General features: G+C 41.2%; 1 protein-coding gene across 3 annotated transcripts in view; it reads right to left on the bottom strand.

Moving 5' to 3' along the window:
• ST3GAL6 (ST3 beta-galactoside alpha-2,3-sialyltransferase 6) overlaps positions 1 to 26,042 on the bottom strand; it is a 127,225-nt gene extending 101,183 nt beyond the window's left edge. Inside the window, exons 1-2 of one of the 3 annotated variants that reach the window (XM_029577792.1) lie at positions 25,835 to 26,039; positions 18,708 to 18,857 (exon numbers count right to left, since the gene is read on the bottom strand). The gene's annotated coding sequence lies outside the window, so the exon portion shown is untranslated. Of the gene's footprint in view, positions 1 to 18,707; positions 18,858 to 25,834 lie in introns of all 3 variants that reach the window. The other 2 variants (XM_029577794.1, XM_029577791.1) reach the window with 2 other exon arrangements.
• Between the last annotated feature and the right edge of the window lie 382 nt (positions 26,043 to 26,424).

Below are 26,424 nucleotides of genomic sequence, written 5' to 3'. Positions count from 1 at the left end.
TATAAGAAAAAAATAACCCATGCTATAGTTACACAATGTTAGGTTCCATATTAGGTGTTACCACCCAAGCAAGATCTAGGCGTCATAGTGGATAAACACATTGAAATCATCGGTTCATTGTGCTGCGGCAGTCAAAAAAGCAAACAGAATGTTGGGAATTATTAGAAAGGGAATGGTGAATAAAACAGAAAATGTCATAATGCCTCTGTATCGCACCATGAATACTGTGTACAATTCTGATCGCCGCATCTCAAAAAAGATATAATTGCGATGGAGAAGGTACAGAGAAGGGCAACCAAAATGATAAGGGGAATGGAACAGCTCCCCTATGAGGAAAGAATAAAGAGGTTAGGACTTTCAGCTTGGAGAAGAGATGGCTGAGGGGGGGATATGATAGAGATGTTTAAAATCATGAGAGGTCTAGAATGGGTAGATGTGAAGTCGTTATTTACTCTTTCAGATAATAGAAAGACTAGGGGGCACTCCATGAAGTTAGCATGTGGCACATTTAAAACTAATCGGAGAAAGTTCTTTTTCACTTAACGCACAATTAAACTCTGGAATTTGTTGCCAGAGGATGTGGTTAGTGCAGTTAGTATAGCTGTGTTTAAAAAAAAATTGGATAAGTTCTTGGAGGAGAAGTCCATTACCTGCTATTAAGTTGACTTGGAAAATAGCCACTGCTATTACTAGCAACAGTAATATGAAAGACTTAGTTTTTGGGTACGTGCCAGGTTCGTATGGCCTGGATTGGCCACTGTTGGAAACAGGATGCTGGGCTTGATGGATCCTTGGTCTGACCTAGTATGACATGTTCTTATGTTCTTAAGCGGAGTGCCATAAGGCTCGGTGTGGGGACCAGTTCTGATCAACATCTTTGTGAACAGCACTGCGGAAGGGATAGAGGGTGAAGTTTGTCTGTTTGCGGATGATACTAAGATCTGCAACACACAGGAAGGAGTAGAGAATGAGACGTGATTTAAGGAAGTTTGAACAGTGGTCAAAGACATGGCAAACTGGGATTCAATGCCAAGAAATGCAGTGTCATGCATCTGGGGTGTGGTAATCCAAGAGAGATGTATGTGATGGAGAGGTAAAGGCTGTTGTGCACGGAGCCAGAAAGGGACCTTGGGGTGATAGTGTCTAGTGATCTGATGATCTAGTGATGGCGAAGCAATGTGACAAGGCGATAGCTAAAGCCAGAAGAATGCTGGATTGCATAAAGAGAGGAATAAATAGTAAGAAAAAGGAGGTGATAATGCCCTTGTACAAGTCCTTGGTGAGGCCTCACCTCAGTACTGGAGACCATATCTCAAAAGGGACAGAAACAAGATGGAAGCTGTCCAGAGAAAGGCAACAAATACGGTAGGGGGTCTCCATCAAATGACTTATGAGGAGACGTTGAAGGACCTAAATATGTATACGCTGGAGGAGAGGAGATGCAGGGGAGATGTGATACAGACCTTCAAATACCCAAAAGGTCTTAATGATGCACAATCAACAAACCTTCGCTATTGGAAAGAAGTTAGTAGAACTAGGGGTCACAAAATGAATCTTCAGGGAGGAAGACTCAGAACCAACATCAGGAAATATTTCTTCACGGAGAGGGGGGTGGATGCCTGGAATGCCCTTCCGGAAGAGGTGGTGAAGACAAAAACAGTGAAAGATTTCAAAGGGCATGGGATAAACATTGTGGATCCCTAAAGCCTAGAAGATTTCACTTGGAAGCCCCAAACTCTGGAACACCCTCCCAATTGAACTCAGAATTCAAGAAAACCTAAAAACTTTCAAATAAGAGCTAAAAAACATGGATATTTACCAAAGCCTACCAACTCACCCAATGACTAAAAAAACTCCGCTCCAATCCTTTCACACTTGAAAACAGATTGACCCAAGAATCTTGTGATTTACTTAGTTCTGTATTATGTTCTTGATTAATTTATAAGCCTAGTTCATTTATTTATTTTTATTTATTTTTAATTTTTATATACCGATGTTCCTGTAAAGAATACATATCGCACCGGTTTACAAGGAACTGAACAGACACCTCCAGGGCGGAAATACATTAAAACAGTCGCCTCAAGGCAGAATACATTAACACAAGTATACAGGAAAACTATTAAAAGAGAACTTTCATAGTTCATAATGTTATACTCTAAATTAGCAACCATATGAACCGTTTTTTGAAAACACTGTTAGACTTCATAACTTTGTAAACCGTTGTGATGGCGAAACCGGATGACAGTATATAAAAACCGATAAATAAATAAATAAATAAGATGGAAATGAAGAAAAGAGTGCATGGGGGTAACTTGCTGTGTGGCAGTTGCTACCCTTAACCAATAGGCCTTCATGCTATTGCTACAATTCCAATATTACTCTTTGCTTTAATGGTGGGGGGGGGGGAAGCAGACTCAGACAACAACCAACGAGGACACTAAATTTTAAGATCTGGGAAAACAAGCAGCAGTGGGGGTAATTTGCTGATGCGGCTTTTACTACCATTAACCAATCAGCCTGATACTTTTGATGCTACCAGGAGGATAGACTCAGGAAATATTTTTTCACAGATAGAGTGGTGGATGCCTAGAATGCCCTCCCAGAGAAGATGGTGAAGACAAGAATGGTAATGGAATTCAAAAAGGCACAGAGGATCCTTAGTGGCAAGAGGATGGTACTTAAACACAGAGGTAATTTGTGGTAACTTTTCTGCATGAGGGTAACCTGCACAGTTCTAACCCTAAACAGATGTTGAGGGGGGTAAACCTCATGGAGTGGCAATTACAATCTTAGAAAAGCGTGAGGGATTAACTGCATGCTGCAGCAGCTACAGCTCTTAACATCTGCTAAGCAGAGTGGATGGACCATCTTGGTCTTTATCAGCTTTATTGAAAACACTTCCATTGATCCAATGCCTTGCTCTTAACGAAGTACAACAAAAATATAAATACATCAATACAGTAACTAATAGTGGAGTATTAAAATTAACAGAAATATTAGACAGTTTACCTTGTTACTATTCATATATATTTGATTTATTTATTTATTTATTGTTTTTTACTATACCGGCTTTCATGACGTGGATCACATCAAACCGGTTTACATTTAACAAAGTGTGCAAGAAAGTGATAACTCAAACAACTGTAACAAGAGCATTGTAAGGAGAGTGACAGTTACATTAAAACAGGGAAATAAATAACTGGGAGTTAGAAGTGAGAAGAGGGGGATATAACTTACAGCAAATTATTTACAAGGTTACAAGATTGAGTCCGATTAAATGTGAATTGATTAGTAAATGATAGTGTTAACACTGTGAAGGTAATGGCAGCGAATAACAAAGTTTGTTGTTTAAAACCATTTTAATAGTGTGATTGAGATGTGGGGTGTAGGTCTCAGTCTGAGCTTGGATAGTGTGATTAAGATGTCCGGTGAAGGTCTCAGTCAGGGATTGGAAAGGCTTTTTTAAAAAGCCAAGTTTTCAGCCTTTTTCTAAATGTTGGAAGGCAGGGTTCTTGTCTCAGGTCCGCTGGGATGGAGTTCCATAATGGTGGACCTGCGGTTGAGAATGCTCTGGCACTGAGAGACTTATGATGCATGGTTTTTGTGTGAGGCACCTGAAGAGATTCTTTGTAGGATTCCCTGATGGGTCTGACGGATGTGTGTTTTTTGAAGGGAATTTGTAAGTTGATCCGGGCTTGTTGGTGAATGACTTTGTAGATGGTGGTGATGGATTTGTATATGATTCTGTAATGGATCGGTAACCAGTGAAGGTCTTTGAGGATTGGGGTGATGTGGTCCATTCTCCTAGAGTTCGTCAGGATTCTGGCAGCTGTATTCTGCACCATTTGTAGAGGTTTGGTGTGGGAAGCTGGTAGACCTAGTAGTAGCGAGATACAATAATCTAGTTTGGAGAAGATTATTGCTTGAAGAATTGTTCTGAAGTCCTGTGAGTGGAATAAAGGTTTTATTCTTTTTAGGATATGTAGTTTGGGAAAGCAATCTTTGGTGGTTTGGTTGATGAATGATTTTAAGTTGAGGCGGTTGTACATGATGGCTCCTAGGTCTCTTACGTGAGAGGTTTGAAGGATAGATGGTGGCTTTGAAAGGGTGTTGTTGTTTTCCGGGGAAATAAGTAGAAATTCCGTTTTTGAGGCATTGAGAATTAGGTTTAGATTGGTGAGGAGGTGGTTGATTTCTGTTAGGCAGCTATTCCAGAATTCTATTGTTTTAGATATGGATTCTTTTACCTGTATCACGATCTGGACATCGTCTGCAAAAAGGAAGTGTTTTAGGTTTAGTTTTGTTAGTAGTAAGCAGAGAGGGAGCAAGTAAACATTGAATAGCGTCAGTGAGAGAGAGGAGCCCTGTGGCACCCCTTGAGAGGAAGGAAAGTAATGTGATTCTTTGTTATGAATTTTGACTTTGTATCCTCTGTTGTCCAAGAAAGTTTTGAACCAGGTCAGTGCTGTGCCTTTCACTCCTATGTTTGCTAGTTGTTTTATGAGGAGGTGGTGGTTGACTGTATCGAAGGCAGCCGAAAGGTCGAGGAGGATTAATAGGTAAGCATGACCTTTATCTATGCCTGAGAGTAGGAAGTCCGTGAGGGAGAGAAGAAGTGTTTCCGTGCTTGATTCTTTGCGAAATCCATATTGGTTTGGGGAGAGGATCTTGTGATCCTCGATGTAATTTGATAATTGGGTGTTTACTAGTTTTTCCATAATTTTAGCTATAAACGGAAGGTTGGAGATGGGGGCGGTAATTGTTGGGATCGTTCGCATTTAGGTTGGGTTTTTTTTAGGAGTGGTTTGATTGAAGCCGTTTTGAGGTCGTCTGGATAGATACCCTGGGACAGTGAACAATTTATGATGTCGGCTAGAGCTTTCGATATAGTATCCAGGATTAGAAGAAGTAATTTGGACGGGATTTGATCAAACGGGTGTGTTGACGGTTTCATTTTCTTCAGAACCGATTGAATCTCTGAAGTTTTCCCAAAGAATCAGAGCTCTTATATTATCCAAATATCTTATTTCTACTTATATCACAATTTATAGTGATACTGTATCTGGGTGGCCAGTGTGCGTGAGGATCGCCTGGTAATATACCTATCTGGTGTGAAGGTGGCAGACCTCACGTATCACCTAGATAGGATTTTAGGCAGTACTGGGGAGGAGCCGGCTGTGGTGGTACATGTGAGCACAGACATAGGAAAATGTGGGAGGGAGGTTCTGGAAGCCAAATTTAGGCTCTTAGGTAGAAAGCTGAAATGCAGAACTTCCAGGGTAGCATTCTCTGAAATGTTCCCTGCTCCATGCAAGGGACCCAGAGGCAGGCAGAGGTCCGGAGTCTCAATACATGGATGAGACGATGGTGCAAGGAAGAGGGGTTCAGTTTTGTAAGGAACTAGGGAACCTTTTGGGGAAGAGGAAATTTTTTCCAAAGGGATGGACTCCACCTTAACCAGGGTGGAACCAGGCTGCTGGCGCGAACCTTTAAAAAGGAGATAGAGCAGCTTTTAAACTAAATCAAAGGGGAAAGCCAACAGTCGCTCAGTCGCATGGTTCAGAGGGAGGTATCTTCGAAGGATACTAATTAAGCATTAGAGTTAGTGCATCCCAACAGAGAGGTTCCAATAATAAGAAAAGTACTCCAACTGCCTATAATTAAAAACTCACCTGAGCTTTATGCTAATGCCAGAAGTATAAGAAGATGGAAGAATTAGTGTACAGCAGTGAATTATGAAATAGAATCAATTGGCATCTCAGAGAAATGGTGGAAAGAGGATAACCAATGGGACAGTGCTACACCAGGGTAGAAGTTATATCGCAATGTCAGAAAGGAGCATCTTGATGGCAGGGTGGTAGCTTTATGTCTGGGATGGCATAGAGTCCAACATGATAAAGATTCTGCATGAGACTAAATGCACAATCTAATCTTTATGGGTAGAAATCCTTTGTGTGTTGGAGAAGAGTATAGTGATAGGAGTATTCTACCATCCACCTGACCAAGATGGTGAGGCAGATAGTGAAATGTTAAGAGAAATTAGGGAAGCTAACCAAATTGGTAGTGCAGTAATAATGGGAGATTTCAATTACCACAATATTGACTGGGTAAGTGAAACATCATGACAGTTTTATGGAGCAAATGGTTCAGATACCGATGAGAGAGGGAGCAATTTAAGATTTAATTCTCAGTGGAGCACAAGATTTGGTGAGAGAGGTAACAGTGGTGGGGGCCGCTTGGCAATAGTGATCATAAAATGATCAAATTTGAAGGGGGACAGTAAGTAAATCCACAGCTCTAGCACTAAACTTTCAAAAGGGAAACTTTGATAAAATGAGAAAAATAGTTAAAAAAAAGAAAAAAATTTGAAAGGTGCAGCTACAAAGTTAAGAAGTGTGCAACAGGCATGGACATTGTTAAAAAAATTCAATCTTAGAAGTACAGTTCAGATGTATTCCACTCATTAAGAAAGGTGGAAGGAAGGTCGAACAATTGCCAGCATGGCTAAAAAGTGAGGTAAAAGAAGCTATTTCAACCAAAAGTTCTTCATTCAAAAACTGGAAAAAGGATCCATCAGAAAAAAATAGGATAAAAGCATAAGTATTGGCAAGTTAAAAGTAATACATTGAATAGACAGGCTAGAAGAGAATTTGAAAAGAAGTGGCCGTAGAGGCAAAAAACTCACAATAAAAACTTTAAAATACATCTGAAACAGAAAGCCTACAACGGAGTCAGTTGGACTGTTAGATGATCAAGGGGTTAAAGGGGCGAGTAGGGAAGATAAGGCCATCGCTGAAAGATTAAATGATTTCTTTGTTTCAGTGTTAATTGAAGAGGATGTTGGAAATACCCTTTCCGGAGACAATTTTCAAGGGTGATGATTCAGATGAACTGAACTAAATCGTGGTGAACCTGGAAGATGTGGTAGGCCAGATTGACAAACTGAAGAATAGTAAATCACCTGGACTGGATGGTATACACCCCAGGGTTCTGAAAGAACTAAAAAATGAAATTTCCAACCTACTTCAATTAATTTGTAACCTATCATTAAATTCATCCTATGTACCTGAAGATTGAAAGATGGCAAATGTAACCCCACTATTTAAAAAGGTTTCCAGGGGTGATCCAGGAAACTATAGACTGGTGAGCATGACTTCAGTGTCGAGGAAAACGTGGAAACTGTTAAGAATAAAATCACAAAACATTTAGATAGACATGGTTTAATGGGACACAGGCAGCATGGATTTACCCAAGGGAAGTCTTGCCTCAGAAATCTCCTACATTTTGTTGAAGAGGTGCATAAACATATGGACAAACATGAACAAGTAGACGTGATATATTTGGATTTTCAGAAGGCATTCAAAGTCCTGCATGAGAAGCTTCTAAGAAAACTAAAAAGTCTTGGGGTAGGAGGTGATGTTCTTTTGTGGATTGCAAACTGGTTAAAAGACAGGAAACAGAGTAGGATTAAATGGTCTGTTTTTACAGTGGAAAAGGTAAATAGTGGAGTGCCTCGGATCTGTACTTGGACCAGTACTTTTTAATATATTTATAAATGATCTGGAAAGGGGTATGACAAGAGAAGTGATCAAATTTGCGGATGACACAAAATTATGCAGAGTAGTTAAATCTCAAGCACATTGTGATAAATTGCAGGAGGACCTTGCAAGACTGGAAGATTGGGCTTCCAAAAGGCAGATGAAATATAACATGGACAAGTGCAAAGTGATGCATGTAGGGAAAAATAACCCTTGGTGTAGTTACATAATGTTAGGTTCTATCTTAGGAGTTATCCCCTAGGAAAGAGATCTAGGTGACATAGTGGATAATACATTGAAATCATCAGCTCAGTGTCCTGTGATGATCATAAAAGCAAACAATGTTAGGAATTATTAAGAAGAAAATGGCAAAAAGAACAATGGATGTCATAATGCCTCTGTATCGCTCCATGGTGAGACCGCGTCTTGAATACTGTGTGCAATCCTGGTCGCCACATCTCAAAAAAAGATATAGTTGCACTGGAGAAAGTACAGAGAAGGGCGAACAAAATGATAAGTGGCATGGAACAGCTGCCCTATGAGGAAAGGTTAAGGAAGTTAGGGTTGTTTCAGTTTGGAGAAGAGATGACTGAGGGGGAATATGATAGAGGTCTACAAAATTATGAAAGGACTTGAACAAGTTAATGTAAAACAGTTATTTACTCTTAGATAATGGGAAAACTAGGGGGCACTCCATAAAGTTAGCCAAAGCTGGCATGCTAGGCAGAGATACAAGGCTGAAGTCCAAGCCTTATATCTCTGGACAAAGTATTTGAATGTCTACAGTGCAATATTAAATATTATTAGGCTACTATGATGGGGGCGATTTTGATAAGCTTTATAGCCTTGTCAATCACATGACTTAATTCATCAGCACTCAACTCCGCAATACACGTCCTATGATATTCTACATTATAGCATACCAGCATGTATTCTCTATCAACAGAAGAGAGCACATCAAAATGAGTTTGCACATGGGAATTATTTGGCAAAGAACACACAAAAAAAATATTTAGCTTTCATGTTTGAATAATACATTAAATTGGGATTAAGTTGCTCCTCATGAATAATTAAAAGTTGAGCAAATTTTATTCTCACACAAGCACAAAATAAATATTGATTTAGTTGAACAGAAAACCAAATGCTATCATTATCATATTAAGTGATAAACAATCTTACCCTGGCATAATAAAGTTAATACTGGAAGTCAATAGTATATGATAACATTCAAAATGTTTTCCTTTTATCAAGATTCATTTTGATTTCTAATGATGGTCTAAGCTCCAAGTCCATGCTGCAGGTTACCTAATGTTTTTTTAAATACTCTTAAGCATGCTGAATGAATACCATACATCAACATCTGAAAGGTAGCAACCAGGAAACCAAGGAGTTTCAAATGAAGTTTGCTCTCATGTAACTATTTTCTCTAATTAATGTCTAAGAGAGACATAACATGAAAAATTCTAAAAAATTAAAAAAAAAAAAATCACAATAAAGTAGTTTATCAACTTATAGTAACATTAAAAATTGCCCTTCCAGAAAACTGAAGGTAGAAGATATCCTACAGATTCAGATGCCAAATCGTGATTTTGCCTTGTCACCATATCTGAGAATTCATCTCAGATTTGGCATCTGAACTCTTTTTCTCCTCAATTAAAAAAAAGTTAGTTTTGATCATGTGATTATAATTAATCGTGTGCAATTTTCTTTGCTACCTTACCTTATTTGTTGACAAACAAAAATGTTACAAGCAAGGAGTTTATCTCGTAAAGTAGAACACATTGAGACTCACAGTTATTAAAAGGAATACAGTCCAGCACCTCAGGAAACAAGTGTCCTCAGAACTGAACACCAACCAGGAAATTCTCATTCGCACATTTTGCCAGATCTAGCAGAATGGTAACAATATTGTACCACAAATTCAAATAAATGTTAATGTTTTTAAAGATTTTAAAACTCACAAGGAAAATTAGAAGAATCTGCAATACAGAATCAGACATCAGAAAAAAGAAAATTGATTCCTCATTAAAACTAGTGAACCAACAAGCTGTTCCAAGAAAATAACATGATGCATCACAACAAAACAAAAAACAAACAGGAAATAGCATAAACACTCAAAACAGTCCCAACTCAACCTATGGGAAAAAGGTGACAATAATAAGAATAAAAAAAATAAAACAGAAGCAGACAGGAACTATTTTTCTACAACAGAAGTATCTGAAGAAGATAAGGATCTACTATGGCACTGATTCAGGTTGTCATGTGAATTCAGAAAGGTAAATTGAGCAGAGTAAAAAAAAAAAAAAAAGATTGTTTGCTCAAAAATCATCTTACATTTATAGGGTTAAGAGGCTCCAAAGAGGCAATTATCATAAGAACATAAGAAATTGCCATGCTGGGTCAGACCAAGGGTCCATCAAGCCCAGCATCCTGTTTCCAACAGAGGCCAAAACCAGGCCACAAGAACCTGGCAAGTACCCAAACACCAAGAAGCTCCCATGCTACTGATGCAATTAATTAATAGCAGTGGCTATTCCCTAATAGGCCAGTGTCCTGTGCGGGCGATTCAGTAAACTAAAATATTTAAATAAGGGCCGGCGGTAAAAAGAGGTGCTAGGGACACTAGCGCGTCCCTAGCTCCTCCTTTTGGACAGGAGCGGCGGCTGTCAGCGGGTTTGACAGCCACCACTCAATTTTGCCGGCGTCTGTTCTCGAGCCTGCTGACAGCCACGGGTTCGGAAACTGGACGTCGGCAAAATTGAGTGTCCGGTTTTCAACCCATGAGCAGATTTCAATTTTTTTTTTTTAACTTTTTTGTTTTTTTTAACTTTCGGGACCTCCGACTTAATATCGCCATGATATTAAGTCGGAGGGTGCACAGAAAAGCAGTTTTTACTGTTTTTCTTTGCACTTTCCCGGTTCTGGCAGAAATTAGCGCCTACTTTTGGGTATGCGCTAATTTCTGAAAGTAAAATGTGCGGCTGTATACCGCTGCACATTTTACTTTCTGTATCGCGCGGGAATGACTAATAGGGCCATCAACATGCATTTGCATGTTGCGGGCGCTATTAGTCTCGGGGGAGGTTGGACGCACATTTTCAATGCGCTATTACCCCTTTCTGAATAAGGGGAAAAGCTAACTCGTCCAAAATGCGCGTCCAAATGCAGGTTAACGTGTATCAGCCTGTAAGTAAACTTGATTAAAAGCCGTTAATGGACTTCCCCTCCAAGAACTTATCCAAACTTTTTTTGAACCCAGCTACAATAACTCCTCACTTAAGCACCTGCATTGCTCTAGAAACATCAGGGTAGATCTTGATCTTTTGGTTCAAAAATAATTTCTATTTAAGAAGAAATTACTTTAATACCCACTCACAATTTAGTTCTAACAGAAAAGACACCAAAGAGTAGCTTTTCCTAGGGACTCATGCATTAAAGCTATAGACAGTACCTGTGACTCAGCTGGTGCAGAATTATCTGATACTGGACTCTTGGAATTTTTATGAAGAATTTTATCCTTACATACCAAGGGAGGCTAAGAGACTTTCAAAATCAAAATAACTTGCCTCAGATAACTTTATAAAAAAAAAAGAAAATCTAAACCAGAGCCATTTGACACTCTGGGAAAATTAAACAAACATTAATTTCTATTTTTCAGAATGTTTCATCTCTTGCATAAGTGCCAAATTATCTTTACCTAAGAAATCGCACTTCTATAAAAAAGGAATCATTTAGCTCAGTCTCCAGCACAGTCTGCTGTATGTGACAGATCCCCGTTCTCCTGGATATGGAGTCACTTCACTTTTGACTGCAGTATGGCACAGTTCTATCTTGCTAAGCAATACCTGGGAACTCCCCGGATTTAATCCGAAGACTCTGGGTTTACAGGCACAACTCTGGATCTTCTGAAAAACACAAACTCCAGGATGTTAAAAACCACCCTTTTCTCCCTGGTGTGGCTGTCTTTTTCACTAGAGAGTATGATGAATAAAGGGCAGGCAGGAGGGAGGGAGGGAGGAAGCCTCTCAGCCAAATCAGCAGAAAGAGAAAAGGAAACCCTTTCCTTGGGGGGTCCCTCCTGCTACTTCAGCCCTAAGTTGGGGAGGGAGGGAGTGGCTTGAGAGAGAGAGGGGAGAGCAAGATGGGGATAGCAAGGGTAAGGAGATAGCAAAGAGGGGGGGGGGGGGGGGGGGAGAGGAGAACAATAAAGGTGAGAGAGAGACCAAAGATGGCAAGAGAAATAATGCAGGAGGAAGGGGGAAAGGAATGGAGGAGAGTGCACAGGAGAATGAGGAGGAAAAATACTGAAAGGAGAGAAGGCAAGAAGAATAGGAAGAGAGGAAAAAGGAAAAGAGGATAGAAAGAATAGTAAAATATCCTCTGCTGAGCGAAATATAACTGAAGCAGAAAAGAAAAAGGAGGGAGAACACCAGAAAGAAAAAGGAATAAAGACAAGGGCAGAAAATGAGAAGAGAGACACTGAGCAAAAAAAAAAAAAAAAAAATCAAGCCAGAAAGCCAAAGGCCGGAAACTGATAGAGAATATTCGTTAAGAAGAAAGCAATTCCCTGAAGGGAGAGGGAGAAGAGAAAATATCCTTACTGCAAAATCCTCACCCCAGCGCTTTTCTCAGGGTGGGCAGAACTCAAAAGTTCCCAGATATGGCAATGCAGCCTTCCATAACAGTACCACAATACTCTCTCTAGGGTATTTACCCAAAAGGAACTCTATTTTCTTACAAGTACTCAGAGTTCTTCCATTACCCTGAGTCATGGAATCACCACCTCGGCAGATCTTGAAGATGCTAAGACAAACACCTCTGGGCAGCAGAAAAATCTACCAAGGTCATCCGTTGGCCAAAATCAAAACACTGAGTCCCAGTGGTGAAGCAGCCACCAGAACAGTTCTGTAAAACTCTCGTGGCTGGCAGCTGAGCCAACACCACTTTCTATCCAGGGCTCAGTGCCCAACATAAACACCGCTAAGCCAACACCATTCCTGTCTTCTGACTGCTCAGACAAATCCAGTGTTTCTAATAATCTGCCTTCAGCCTCAAAAGTCACTGGAGAAGTTGGAAACAGTGTCCCTCAAGGCTCACATCAGGCTGCAGCAGCATGGCCAAAGAAAAGACATCTGGAAATCTTCCACAGAAAACAAAACTCAGAGCTAGGAGTCTGGTCCGAGTGTAACGCTACCAATGCCAGAGCTGGTGCCATGGAAATGCTAGACTGGCGCCAGCCTCAGTGACCCCCCCCCCCACCTCCATTTTTACCAATAAGGGAAGAATATTGTAAAAACTGACATATCCTCAATGTCATGTACTCAAGATTTCTCTTAGGCATCTTTTGGACATAGGGAACAGCGGAAAAGGAAGTACACACACAGAAAAAAAAAAAGTTAACCCCAGCAAGGAAGATGTCCGAGCACATCCACCTATGCCACAGCCAGTTTGGAAACCCAGCCACCAAGATTTTTTAAATACATTTTTAATATTCAGTTAAGAACCTGAACAATTTTCAAAGCAGTATGAGAGTTCCCTCTGCAAGAAATATTCTAAAAAATGTGACATCTAAAAATATCCGGCGCCACTGAATATAGCCGAATATCTTACTGGCCGATTCAGTAAAGTCCGCGGGAGAGCCCCGCTCTCCCGGCGCGCGCAATTCAGTATTCAAATGAGGTGGTGCGGTAGAAACAGGCAAAAGGAGGCGCTAGGGACACTAGCGCGTCCATAGCGCCTCCTTTTAGCCCGGAGCGGCGGCTGTCAGCGGGTTTGACAGCCGACGCTCAATTTTGCCGGCGTCAGTTCTCGAGCCCACTGACAGCCACGGGCTCGGAAACCGGACGCCGGCAAAATTGAGCGTCCGGTTTTCGGCCAGACAGCCGCCGGCCCATTTTTTATTTTTTTTTTTTAACTTTTTTTTTTACTCTTTGGGACCTCCAACTTAATATCGCCATGATATTAAGTCGGAGGGTGCACAGAAAAAACTGCTTTTCTGTGCACTTTCCCGGTGCCGGCAGAAACTAGCACCTACCTTTGTGTAGGTGCTAATTTCTTAAAATAAAATGTGCGGCTTGGCTGCACATTTTATAGGGCCATCAACATGTATTTGCATGTTGAGGGCGCTATTAGGTGCTGCGGGTTGGACGCGCGTTTTCCTCCCTTTACTGAATAAGGGGTAAGGGAAAACGCGTATCCAAGACAGGAGCACACTGTACTGTATCGGCCTGTTAGTTAGCTGGATAGGGGTATCCTGCTAACTTTAGACCAGCCCTACAGTGCGGCTACAGTTAGCTGCTTAGGTTAATTGGATAACTCTGATACTCCCAGGAAGCCCCCTATAATCTAGAATATAGCCGGGAAAGCTTTTTAAAATAGCAGCTTAGCCATTTGGACAGATAATTTTTCAGTTATCTGTCTAAATGGATTTTGAATATCTACTGCACAATTTTCATTCGTACACTACTGTAAGACCCTTGCCCAATCAGAAGTTCAGGATTATGCATGTCCATGGTTTCTGACAGAGGCTTTCTGAATCAAGGAATAATTTTAGGACTCTCACTGCATTGCATTTTGAGCCTTTCCTGCTTTGACACTCGAGTTTCTTTTCCTAATTAGATGTGCCAAAATAAGCTTATAGTAAAAGCTTATTTTGAATATACAATACGAATTTTAAATTATAAATATACAAGCAACACAGAGACTTTAATCCTACCCATACAATACTGAAGTTATCTTTCCTATCGCTCCATACAACATTTTAAAACACATATGATCAAATAAAGCATACTTAAATTATAAAAAGGTGAAAAGTAGGATATTTCAATCTTATTTTTTTGAGACTTGGCTCATTGCCACAGTGGCTCACTGAATGATAAATAATTGAGTAGAGCTAGCCCAGAGTTTTCAGCTAATGATAGGCTCCAAGGAATGTCCACAGGAAAATAGATTTAGAGACCTACCAAGACATTCCTCAATCCTCAAGAGGATGCTTTATGCACAAATAAACCCTGTATCAGCTCGCTTGCATAGCCCAAGATTTCTGTCTGTACCAAGACCCACAATGAATTACAAAAAATAAATAAATAAAAAGCACAAGCTAAGTTTTTATGCAGGAATAAAACCTACCTGGAAATGACTTGCTTTGTATTTTATGACCTGTGTGCCAATATCACCAATAAAGTCAAGAATATCTTTTAGCCACAAAGTAAAAGTCGATTTACCAAATATTATCTAATGTAGGAAGCTTAGTGGCAAACAAAAAACAGTGCTATCTAGCAATTCTAATATAGTAAAAGGAGACAAAACAAGCATATATCCTTGCTGCCTGCCACAGAACCTATTTGTAAGATCTCTCTCCTTATCCAGGAAATATTAAATATGCAGAGGAGCATACAAAACACCCTCTTTTGTACTTCCACCCTTCATTCACAACTACCGATGGACTTTCCCCTATATTATACCTGTCATTACAATGACAGTGCTGGGCAGAGTGCTCCTCCCAGAATCTTGCAATCATGAGCAGTGAACCTGGCCACCAAGTGTTACTTTTAGGCAATAACCAGGTCTCCTGCACCCATCCCTGGCGGGGTGCCACCTGTCCAGCCTCAGCTGCTAGTTAATTCTACCAGCACAACCTTCCAGACAGACCGAGCTGCATAATTGCCTGCATTTCTGCTAGTACTTCTAACAATTCATATTTGCCACTTTTCTCTTCATTCTGGCAGCTCCAACACTTTGCACTATTCAAATGATTGAACAGTGCACTTTAAACACTTAAGAAAGATATTCCATTAGGTCATGCTTCTGCAATCTCTTCACTTGTTTACACTAACAATTCTCTGTTCTTATCCCATGCCCTCATAAAGTCAGTTACTGTTTTATTCCTCCACCATTTATTCAGAGGGCATTCCACACGTCCACTACCTTTCCGTGAAAAAATATCCAATGTTGCTCCTGATTCTACCCACTTGGAGTCTCATCTCTGAACCCTTTCCTAGAATTTCCCTTCTTTTACCTCCAATGCATAATGAACACCTTTCAGATATTCAAACATACATAATCATAGCTCCCCGCCACAGAGTCTAAGGTATTTATATTTAGGCTTTTGATGCAGACCCCATACCTTTTTTTTGTAGCCCATCTCTGGGCCATTTCCATTCTATGTCTTTCTGAAGGTATGGCTTTCAGAACCAGACTGTATGCACAAGTGTGGTCTCACTACCCCAACCTTTACTATATTATTTAGTGTAAGGAGTCATGTAAAAGTTCTCACATGAGTAGCTTGTGCTCCTAGGCATACACACTTATGCTACATGAAGTAGATTTTGTCACTCATGACTCAAGGCCGATGCAAACTCTTTGTTCAAAATTTGCTCCAAAATTATCAGTAGTAACATCCTGCTATTTTCAATAGGGAGCAAAAAAAAAAACCCACACAAGATGCAAAAATGAATAAATTGGTTTTTGATACATCTACCCTTCTTTTCCACAGGAAGTTGAAACGTAACTTTCAGGATACTAGACTTCAAATAGGTCACTAGTGTGAGTAAATGTGCCCCCTTTATGGGTTATCTTTATGGTGATAACCTGGCACTCAAACTCTGGAAAGGTATCCTGCTTTCAAGATTTTTTGTTTGTTTTGCAGCATTAGCCAATACCCTTTGAACATCAAGTACTTAAAACGCATCACAAGAAAAGAGACTATGTAATGGCAGTGAAGCAAATAAAGCAAGCAATATACTGAGACCATTTAGTTGGGGTTATCTGATGTTATGGGTTGGTTAACTTTTTTTTTTTTTTTTTTTTTTTTTTTTTTTTACACAGGATAGGACTTTTAAAGTCCTCAAGATGGAATTTATTCCACTTCAGGGTTGATGAAAGGTGGGGGTTCACAGGGATAGCCCATATCTCCTCTTATAGTTAATATCTTTTTATGACCATTAGGAATATCTTGGTCCTTAAAGTTGCAGGCATATATATACACTCCAATGATGTTCAGATTGTGGTTCCATTATATAAGAATAGGGTAGAGGATGTGGCAGAATTAGAGACTAAATTGGAAATTTTGTCAAATGTTTTTGGAAAGCCAACTGAAGTTAAATATTAAGAAGACAGAGCTATTGGGAATAGGTGGTGACAACAAGGATTTTCAACCAGTGACCATGATGACTGGTAGTGATAAGGTGACATCAGTAGAAGAGGTAGGGTCGTTTTGCTCAAATTTCCCAATGGAATCCCAGATATCATACGGGCTGATACAGAAGCGCCTGCTCTCCCGGCGCGCAATTCAGAAAAAAAAAAAAAATATGTAAATGAGGGCTCGCGGTAAACGGAGGCGCTAGGGACACTAGCGCGTCCCTAGTGCCTCCTTTTTGACAGAAGCGGCGGCTGTCAGCGAGTTTGACAGCTACGCTCAATTTTACCGGGTTCGGAAAATGGACGCCGGCAAAATTGAGCGTCCATCTTCCAACCCACAGGCAGATCTTTACGTTTTTTTTTAATTTTTTAAAATTTTTTTATTTTTGCGGCCTCCGACTTAATATCGCTATGATATTAAGTTGGAGGGTGTACAGAAAAGCAATTTTTTCTGCTTTTCTGTACACTTTCCCGGTGCTGGCCGAAATTAACTCCTGTCTTTGGCAGGCATTAATTTCTGAAAGTAAAATGTATCGCGCGGGAATGACTAACAGGCCCATCAACATGCATTTGCATGTTGTGCGCGATATTAGTTTTGGGAGTTTGGACACGTGTTTTCCACGCGCTATTACCTTTTACTGTATAAAGGGTAAAAATAGCGCGTCAAAAACGCGCGGTCAAACGGGGGCTAACAGTGCGCTCCACCTGAGCGCACTTTACTGCATTGGCCCGACAGTTATTAATGGAATATACTACAGGTTAAAACTGGTAAAGAGACTTTGCCCATTTCTGCAAATAGCTATGTTTCAGACAATGATTCAAACCTTGACTGTGTCTCAGAGAGACTATTGCAATGGCCTCTATGTGGGTCTTCCAGACAGACTGATTAGTAAGCTTCAAGTGGTACAAAATACCATGATCCGGTTTCATACAATGGCAATTAGGCCGCTTTTGTTTAAATTTCATTGGCTGCCTATAAATAAACATTTCCAATTTAAGATCTTGATATTGAGTTTCCAGATACTGAGAGGAAAAGGACCAGAGTATTTACAGAAGAAATGGCAATGGTATATGCCTACTCAACTACTGCGATCTAGTCATGAGTGGTGCCCAGTTACGAACACGAACTTTCTCAACTGTCTCCCCGATAATGTGGAATTCTTTCCCGACAGAGGCTAGAATGGAGCTAAATTACATGACTTTCTGTAAGAAAATAAAATCATGGTTATTTTCACAGGTGTGAGATTCTTTGGGGCTGTTCAGCAGAGTAAGGATGGACTGAAATGATTTGCATTTGTTATAATTTTGCAGTCATGTTTTTAAGAGTTATGTTTTTCAGTCTTATTATGCTTGTCATTTGTATACTGCCTTGAGCAATTTAATTAAGTCAGCGAGGCGGGTTATAAATTTGTTAAATAAACTAACATTTTAAAATGAAACCGTTTTGTTTCAAGTTAGTATAATTCAAAAAAAAAAAAAAAAAAAAGGCCCTACAGAATACTTGGATCATGTTTGGCTAAAGATTTTTACCATCTACAGTCCTTAAAAGGAAGATACTTTCGCTTAACCAAGATCTTAAACCAATGTTTGTATTTCAATAATCCAAAATGTAAAATTACCAGATTCAAACAAGATTCAGACAGCAAATATGGGTAGCTTGCCAGTACTACATGGCACAATTTATGCCTCAATTATAAATGCCTAGTAGCTGCACATTTTAAAATAAACACTGCTTTTATCTATTCCTATAAAGGGATTAAGTAGAGTTAATGGGTCAGAAAAGTTTGTTCAGTTCTATGCAGCCATATGGATTTGTATCAAATATCTATTTTCTTCATTGGTCCCAGAGTGAGGAGCAGGAGTGGTCAAGCGATTACAGCACTGGACAATAGTTCAGAAGAAGTCTTGGAAGATATTCAAAGTGCTTTTCTGCTGTGTAAGTCAATTTCACTTTGTCTCTCTCAAGTAAATTTTAAAAAAGCATGGTTTTCAGTATTTGATTCCTTTCAGTTCTCAGCTGTCACCTCTTACCATTACCAACTGATTAAGTTGCATATGTGCTAAGGTGACCAACTGGTGTGGTAGTTTTCTGCCAAGTCACCAACTTGAAATCTTTTTGAATTGGTTTCCTTTTTCCCATTGCAGGTGGAGGCTGCTGCTTGCTTCAACCAGATACATTTTCTTAAAAAAAAAAAAAAAAGTTACTATTGCCAACTGTCCTGCACATACAGGGACACATTTTGGTTAAAGAATCATCTCTTTTGCTCACCCTGGCCTTTGAAAAAGAAAAATTATCCACCTTTTCCTCTACAAGTCCCCTAAGACGGTATTTTAAATTTGGGCTACCCATTATCTGCAACTAAAATAATTTGCTGTTAAAAGTAGCCATTTTTTTCTGGGAGCTGCTATCACACGAACGGCTACAGTACCATACTATATAGAACTAAAGACTGAAATTGATTTTTTTAAATAATTCTTTATCTAATTCAAAAATGTTCTCTAATCTTATGTTCTATTGTGGCAACTCCTGAGAATGGGGGGAAAAAATGAAATGTGTATTTCCCATAATTCCTCTCCTACTCAAACTCCCCCCCCCCCCCAGTGCCCTAGTAGAGGCATGTAGGGAACTGTTCTGTGAAATTGATACGGCAGAAAGGGTGCAATGCATGTAGGACTGTTAAGCTTGCAAACAGACAGCCCCACCCTCTCCTCCTGCGGGTTTCCTGTTAAAAAAAAAAAAAAAAAGAGGGTGGAGGAAGCAGGGAGGAGCTTCCTCGGGGACTGTGTGCTTACTTCCACAAGAGATACAAGCAAGGGGCAAGGGCAGCTGTGACCACAATCCCAATTCAAGAATTCTGCGCACAGGGACTTTTATTAAACTTTCTCCCCCCCCCAGACACAGAATGTGAGTAAATCAGGGCCACAGCTTGCAAACAATATTCTTGAGAGTTGTAGAGCTACAAACACTGGGATGCTTATAAGATCTTTGTACAATTTTCTGCTTTACAATGTGCACTTAAGTAGGTCAGTATTTAGAGACATGTAAAATACTAGTGTAATTTATGAAAATGAGCAAGTTTAAAAATGCTCATTTGCCCTATTTTATAAAGTAATCTTTCATGTTCCTCAACGTAATACTGCTACTGCAATCCACAAAATTATTTCCTCTCACATCTTGTCTCCAAAATCTCCAAATGGAAGCCCTGAGCTGGAAGCTTGGAAGGAGAAAATGCTCTGATTATGGGAGGAGGCACAGGTAACATATCTCCTTCTGCCCCCATTCTTAGCTGAACAGAATACGGTTGTGTTTGTAACTCTGCATGATGGCCATGGCCAAAGGCTCGATGTGTGGATGTGGTGCCTTGAACTTCTACATCAAGACCAGGTGTTTTGAAGACTATCAAACCATGCTTTGATTGCTTTGAACCAATTTGCTTAATGTGTGTTGATGAAGTTGGCGTCCAGTGGAAGTGCGTCAATGTTGAATGCTTTGACAGCATCTTTGTTGCTTGCATCAAATGGACCCCAGTGCTGTGGATCCGTGCGTCGATAAGCCATAGGTCAGCGAGAATTGAGACCCATACCAAAGTGGTGTCAACGTGTCAAGAGGCAAAGGGGCAGATGCACCAGAATGATGCTCTGTGCGTCAATGGTGCCGATGCATTGCTCTTGGAGGATCTGCGCTTCTTCACGCTCACCAACGGCTCTGTAGAGTGATGCCATTTTTTTGCTGATGCAGAGCAGTCAGCATTATTCAATGCCAAGGCTTCAGCTTGGTATGTGAGGGACATTCTTTCGCAAGAATAACAGTTTACCTGTTTTTTATCCCGACCAAGGTAATGATAGCATAATGTGTGTCTGTCAGTGAGAGACATCACCTTACTGCAGATGCAGTTCTTAAAATCACTCACCATAATTTTCTTTTTTGCCAGACATCTTGATGATGTTCACTTATCAAAAACGAAACTTCTTTCCCTATATTCTATGTCAATAACAATCAATCGTTATTGTTATGTTTTCTTTAAAAAGAAAAATGTTAGAATAAAATAGGAAACCCTCCGGTGCATTGAAAGGCAACCCCTCCCGAGGTCCCTGAAGCAGGCAGACAACTGCCGAAACACAGCCGCTGTCTGACAGGCGACCCCGACCAGATAGAAGCAATAAGAACTCCGCAAGATAAAAGAAAAGAGATGATAAGTATCTAGATAAAATAGCGGAGAGATTCATGCATGGTTGGGTTCACCATCGGGGAGAGAGCATTATTATTAAGCATAGATAAAAAATTTAAAAAAGCAAAAAACATTAATAAAGGATTTTGAAGAATAAATACGGGGGCTGCTGATATGAGACAACCCTTGTTTGGTTGTCTCATATGTGGCCACCGCACATTACCACAGAGACATCTTGATGAGGCAAAATTGGGAAATGCATTTTTTTTTTTTGAAGCATTGAAAAAGTGCTGTTTTGGGTGCTACAGTTGCACCAAGGCAACTGAAGAAGAATAAACTGAAGAAAAATTTGAAAGACATTGAAAACATTAACTGGAGAGACTGAGAATGTGTACTTGCTGTACTCAGGCAAAAAATGACTTGGGAGACTCATAAACCAACTCCTGCACATGCTCAGTAGAGCTTAAAGCTCTACTAGCTAGGAGAGATGAGTCCATTTAATACTGCCAGATAACGTAATCCACATGTCATGGACAACTGAACCTGCTTATAAACAGAAAAATACATATGAAACCATGGATAAATTAAAATGCCAATCTCATATGAAATGTTCCCAATAACTGGGGCTATTTCTGCCAAGTTTTAAACTTGTGCTAATGCAAACCCTTTTTATATGTTAGCATGGGTCCAAAATATGTGCACATATCTTTTCAATAAATATGAATATTTAAGATGTTGCATTCCATGCACTGAATCTCTACAAAATTCTTTAATTTATGAATTCCCTACAAAAAAAATATCTTTAAATACATTTTTAAATAATCCAATACATTTTGATGAAAAACTTTTTAATGTAAAACCTGAGGAGTAACTAACTTTTCTCTTCATATGCTCTCAAGAAATCCCTCTGCTTCCTCTCTAGCAGAATAGCCATGTCAGAAAGACCTCCCTGTTTTGGGAAATACAGGGCTTTGTGACCAAGTGCCATCTGCTTCTAGCACACATCAAATGCCTCCAGCAAGGTAAACTTAGATCTCAAAGTTATCCCCGCAGGAGTAGTTTCATCAGTGGCTGGAAAGCAAGTCAAATGGCATTTATCATAAAAACCTACACTGATCAGATATTACTCAATGTGATGTAGTTCAAACTATGGTACCTGCTTGAAGAGGATTTTTACATCTAATTGATTCAATGTGGACATGCTCAAGATTGCACAGTGATAATATAGCACTACACACCTAAAAAGGACAAAATTATGAAGTTACAAGTATATCCTTCTATATGATTTCTCCACCTATCACGCTTAAGACAAAAAGCAGTAATTCTGCCATGTCATCCAGCACTGGTAAGGCTTTTGCTGGCCACTGCTCTCATATCCAGTCTCCTAAATCCTCTACTGAATTTGTCTGGGAGGCTACATAAGAGACCAAGGAAGTCATGCTAGTATTGGTGGTTATTTAGATTATTGCATAACTGTATGGTACAGTGGCGGATTCACGATGTCGGACCAGCCCGGGTATTCACCGCCCAGGCCGGCCCAGGACACATCACGTGGTCTGCCGAGCACGGCTCTGTCACGGCCACGCACAGCAGACTACGTGACTGGAGTGATCGGCCCACCGGGAGATGCCCGATCCCCCGATAGGCCAATCTGCCCCTGGTATGGTTAGATATGGGAAGGGAGGTCAGCTAGATGTCAGCTGAGTAAGGATATCTTGTTTGTTCATTTGCCAGGATGGCAGAGTAATAATGAGGAAGACGACAAACCCTCTTGGATAAAGGAGAAATATTTTACAAGGAGTTATGCTCCATGGCTGGCATCCTGGTTGCATCTTGACAATGTGGTCGGGAATAACCAGGCAGACTGGATGAGCTTGTTAACTTTTTTGTTCTTATGGATGTTTTACTGTATTGATGCATTTTGTCCAGTTGTAAGTCTGATATTTCAAGGACGTGGAAAGCAAAGATCTAGGCTAATGACATGTGAGGAAAAGTTGAAAGAGTTGGGTTTAGCCTACGAATAGAAGACCAAGGGGGACTCGATACTGGTGCTCAAATACAGAGAGAATCATAAACCACACACTGATGTTCAACTGAATACGGAATAGGAAGGAAATTAAATAATAGGGGATGGGGGGGAGGGAGAGAAGAGATTTTCATTGCAAATCAGCAAGAATGTTCTACAGTAAGAAAGGTTAAAGTACTGGAACAAATTTCCAATGGAGACAGTGGGGGGGGGGGGGGAAAAAAAACTCTATAACATTGTCTTTAAAAACATATTTGATAAACACCTGCATGGGACAGTTGAGACACAGTGAATCCTGTCTTGAGGCAAGCAGATGCATTAGATAATTGCCCTATCCACGATTTTAGGCTTTTTTCCAAGTCCCTGTAAAGCCTATGCACCAGCTGTTTCAAAAACTGAGGCTCCACATAGGAGCTGCAAGAATTCTCGGAAAGAAAACAAAGGTTTGCCTGATATCCACCAATCCCCTAACCAGGGAGAAATATGTTAAGACATTATCTTCTTTGGAAACTGCATTATACTGATTTCACTACTCAACACACACATACAGCATTTCAGTTTAACAGTTAAACCAAGCATGCTTCTATTTCAGTTATAAAGAATGTAAAATTTTCATTGACACAGACAGGTTGGGCAGTAGCATTTGCCTTCTAGACTTCTGAAACCTTGCAAAACAAGGTGTACACACACTGATCGTGTAAAGCAATACTATCGTCTGATTTCACATCCTGCCATTTTAAAGCTTCAGTGATGTAGAAATACTGAAACCACATCGAGCATGTAAGTTGTTGGTTGAGTAATATTTTGGAAAGACAACAGGGCCAGAAAAACTGCTCAAAAGGGGGTCATGGCCAAGGCTTTAGTGCTTTTTTGTTTGTTTGTTTTTCTTACTCTCTCATCATGTCCCAAACATCTTTCTAACCCAGTGGTTCTCAACCTTTTTTTCTATCAGGACACACCTGAGAGACTGCCATCTCTAGTAAGGTAGCTCATCTTAGTAACACACACAGAACAGACAGACAGACCTGCCTTCAGCAAATATAGACTAAAAGATCACAAACTACAAATGTGGAAACAAAACCCGGAATGGAAACCCCAAGACCTCCTTCTGCATGCAGTGCAAAACTCTGGATTAGAAACAAAAATAAATTTCCTCCTACACTAAGCAAAGGTCAAAGAGAGAGGAAATGCATATTCTCCAAACTGACATAGTATGGCCCTTGTGCCCAGTCACTCCCCCCCCCCCCCCCGTGCCCCCATCACCCCTCACTTCTCCCCACTACTCAATCATCCCTCCACATGCTCCTATCCCTGTCCAACACTCCCAACACCCCCACATCCTCGTCCCCGTGCTCCCTCTCTCCCCTGTTCAACTCTTTCTGCCTCTCTCCTTCCCTACCCAAAAATACCTCCGACCACCTCTTTCCTACCCCTTCCTGCTCAGCATTCCCTGCTCCCCTCTCCCCCAAACCAGCAGCCCCACACCTCCATCTCTCTCTCCAATTCCATCTCTCTTCCCTGTCCAGCGGCCCCCAACCCCTCCCTTCTCCACCTATCCCTACCCAGCAACCCCAACCTACTTTCCCCCACCCCTTCCTATCCTGACTCCCTTTCTCCCCATGCTTTCCTGCCCAGCAGACTCTTGAACTCCTGTCTTCCCACACCTTCCTGCCCAGTACATTTCCCCCTTCTCCTGGCTCCCAGCCAGCAGAAAAGTCTTCAGTCCAATCCAGAGTCTCCCTTCCTCTTTTATCAGCAGCAGATGAGGGCAAGAAGCATTGAGGAGAGGAAGATGAGGAGGCCGCAGCTGTGGATATACAGAGCACACAGCTTTCTCCCTCATGCTCCTGCTTTCACATCCAGGCCCCATGGGGTGTAGAAAGCATCAGCAGCCTCATGCCAGGCCAGGCAGAGGAAGATAAAGTTGGAGTCCTGGTGGGCCCATATGAACAGGAGTTGGTGATATTCCGCTCTGATCTGGGTGAAGGAGGAGGGAACAACCTCCCACTGGCCAGGAAGAGGAGAATGATACAAAAGCAGCTTCCTGTCATGCCTAATAAAAGAGAAATCAGCCAGCTCCTGCCCAGACTGATAAGGAAAGCTCAGTCTTCTGCTGGCTCTGGGACACATCTCCCGGGACCTCGTGACACACCTGTTGAGAACCACTGCTCTAACCTACTCCCTCCAAGGCTAGTAAAACTGGCATGGCCATACTGAAGTAACCAATCTATGCCAGCTGAAGCTTGAAGCTCGTCATAGTGAGCTTTGCAGTTTGTCCTATCAAAAAAAAAATAAACAAAAACAAAAAATCAAGTGATCGCAAGGCAGCAGAGTACAGCGCTGCGTACATCCAGCAGCACTGCAGAAAGATGCCTACACGTTGGAGCGATCTAAAGCGAGAGAGACGGCGCTGCAGGAAATTAGCAAGATCCTCCTTCCCTCCCTAAATCATGCACGGAACTTTTGTGAAATTGGTTAGATAAGCGCATCACCTCCGCCCCTCTTTTTTTTCCCAGAAACTACGCGGCTCTGGCCAGGAGGACCCGAGAAGGGGCCGCGCTGTGGCCTGCAAACCCCCGCTTTCCTTACTAGGAGAACCCCCCCCAAAAAATACAAAAGTACGGCCCGCCCTACCAAGAAAACAAGAAATTCGGAACCAGAAGAGTCAAAACTGGCAGCGAGGGAGAAGGCGCTCAGCAGGCCCTCCCCCGGTATAGCGCGCTGGAGGAGAGGGGGGCGATGTCCCGGGGTAAAGAGCTCCCCCCTCCCCCACGTCTCCGTAACCGGGTGGGGGGGGGGGGGAAAGCAGGGCGGTCCCGCGTCACCGGCGAGAGAAGTGGCTTCTCCCTCGCACACCCGGTCCTTTCCTCGGTGCCGGACCCTGAAACCCGGGCTGTCCGTGGGGGGGGTAAAACTGCAAAACCGTTATTTTTCGAAAATTAAAACCACCCCCCGCTACTCACCGAGAGAGGAAGCGGGACCCAGCAACGCGGCTTTATTCCCTCGCTCCTGCTGCCGCTGCAGCGCCGACAGAATCACGGGCCCGGCACCGCGAGCCGCCGCAGCCACACGCGACTGCAAGGCGGGAGCACCCGCACGGCCCCCAGCGCCCCTCCCCCGCCGTTCCAGCTGCTCCGCTTACAGGGCGCCGTGAGCATTGCACCCGCCCGAACTAGCTGGAGCGCCGAGAAGGGATGCATACATACCAAATATATATCTACACACACACAGAGATACATAACAATACACACAATATATATACACACATAACACAGGCGATTATATATACACATATGTACATTCACATACAATTATATATACATACATAACATACAACAAATATATACACACAGTATATATACACAGACATACATAACATACACACAATTTATATACACACATAGATAACATACACAATTATATACTACAACACACACATATACATAATATACACACACATACATAACAATACACACAATATATATACACACATAACACAGGCAATTATATATACACATAATATGTACATTCACATACAATTATATATACATAC

This window comes from Rhinatrema bivittatum, chromosome 15, assembly GCF_901001135.1.
Source record: "Rhinatrema bivittatum chromosome 15, aRhiBiv1.1, whole genome shotgun sequence".
NCBI lineage: Eukaryota > Metazoa > Chordata > Amphibia > Gymnophiona > Rhinatrematidae > Rhinatrema > Rhinatrema bivittatum.
This window is presented reverse-complemented; position numbering and strand designations above follow the sequence as displayed.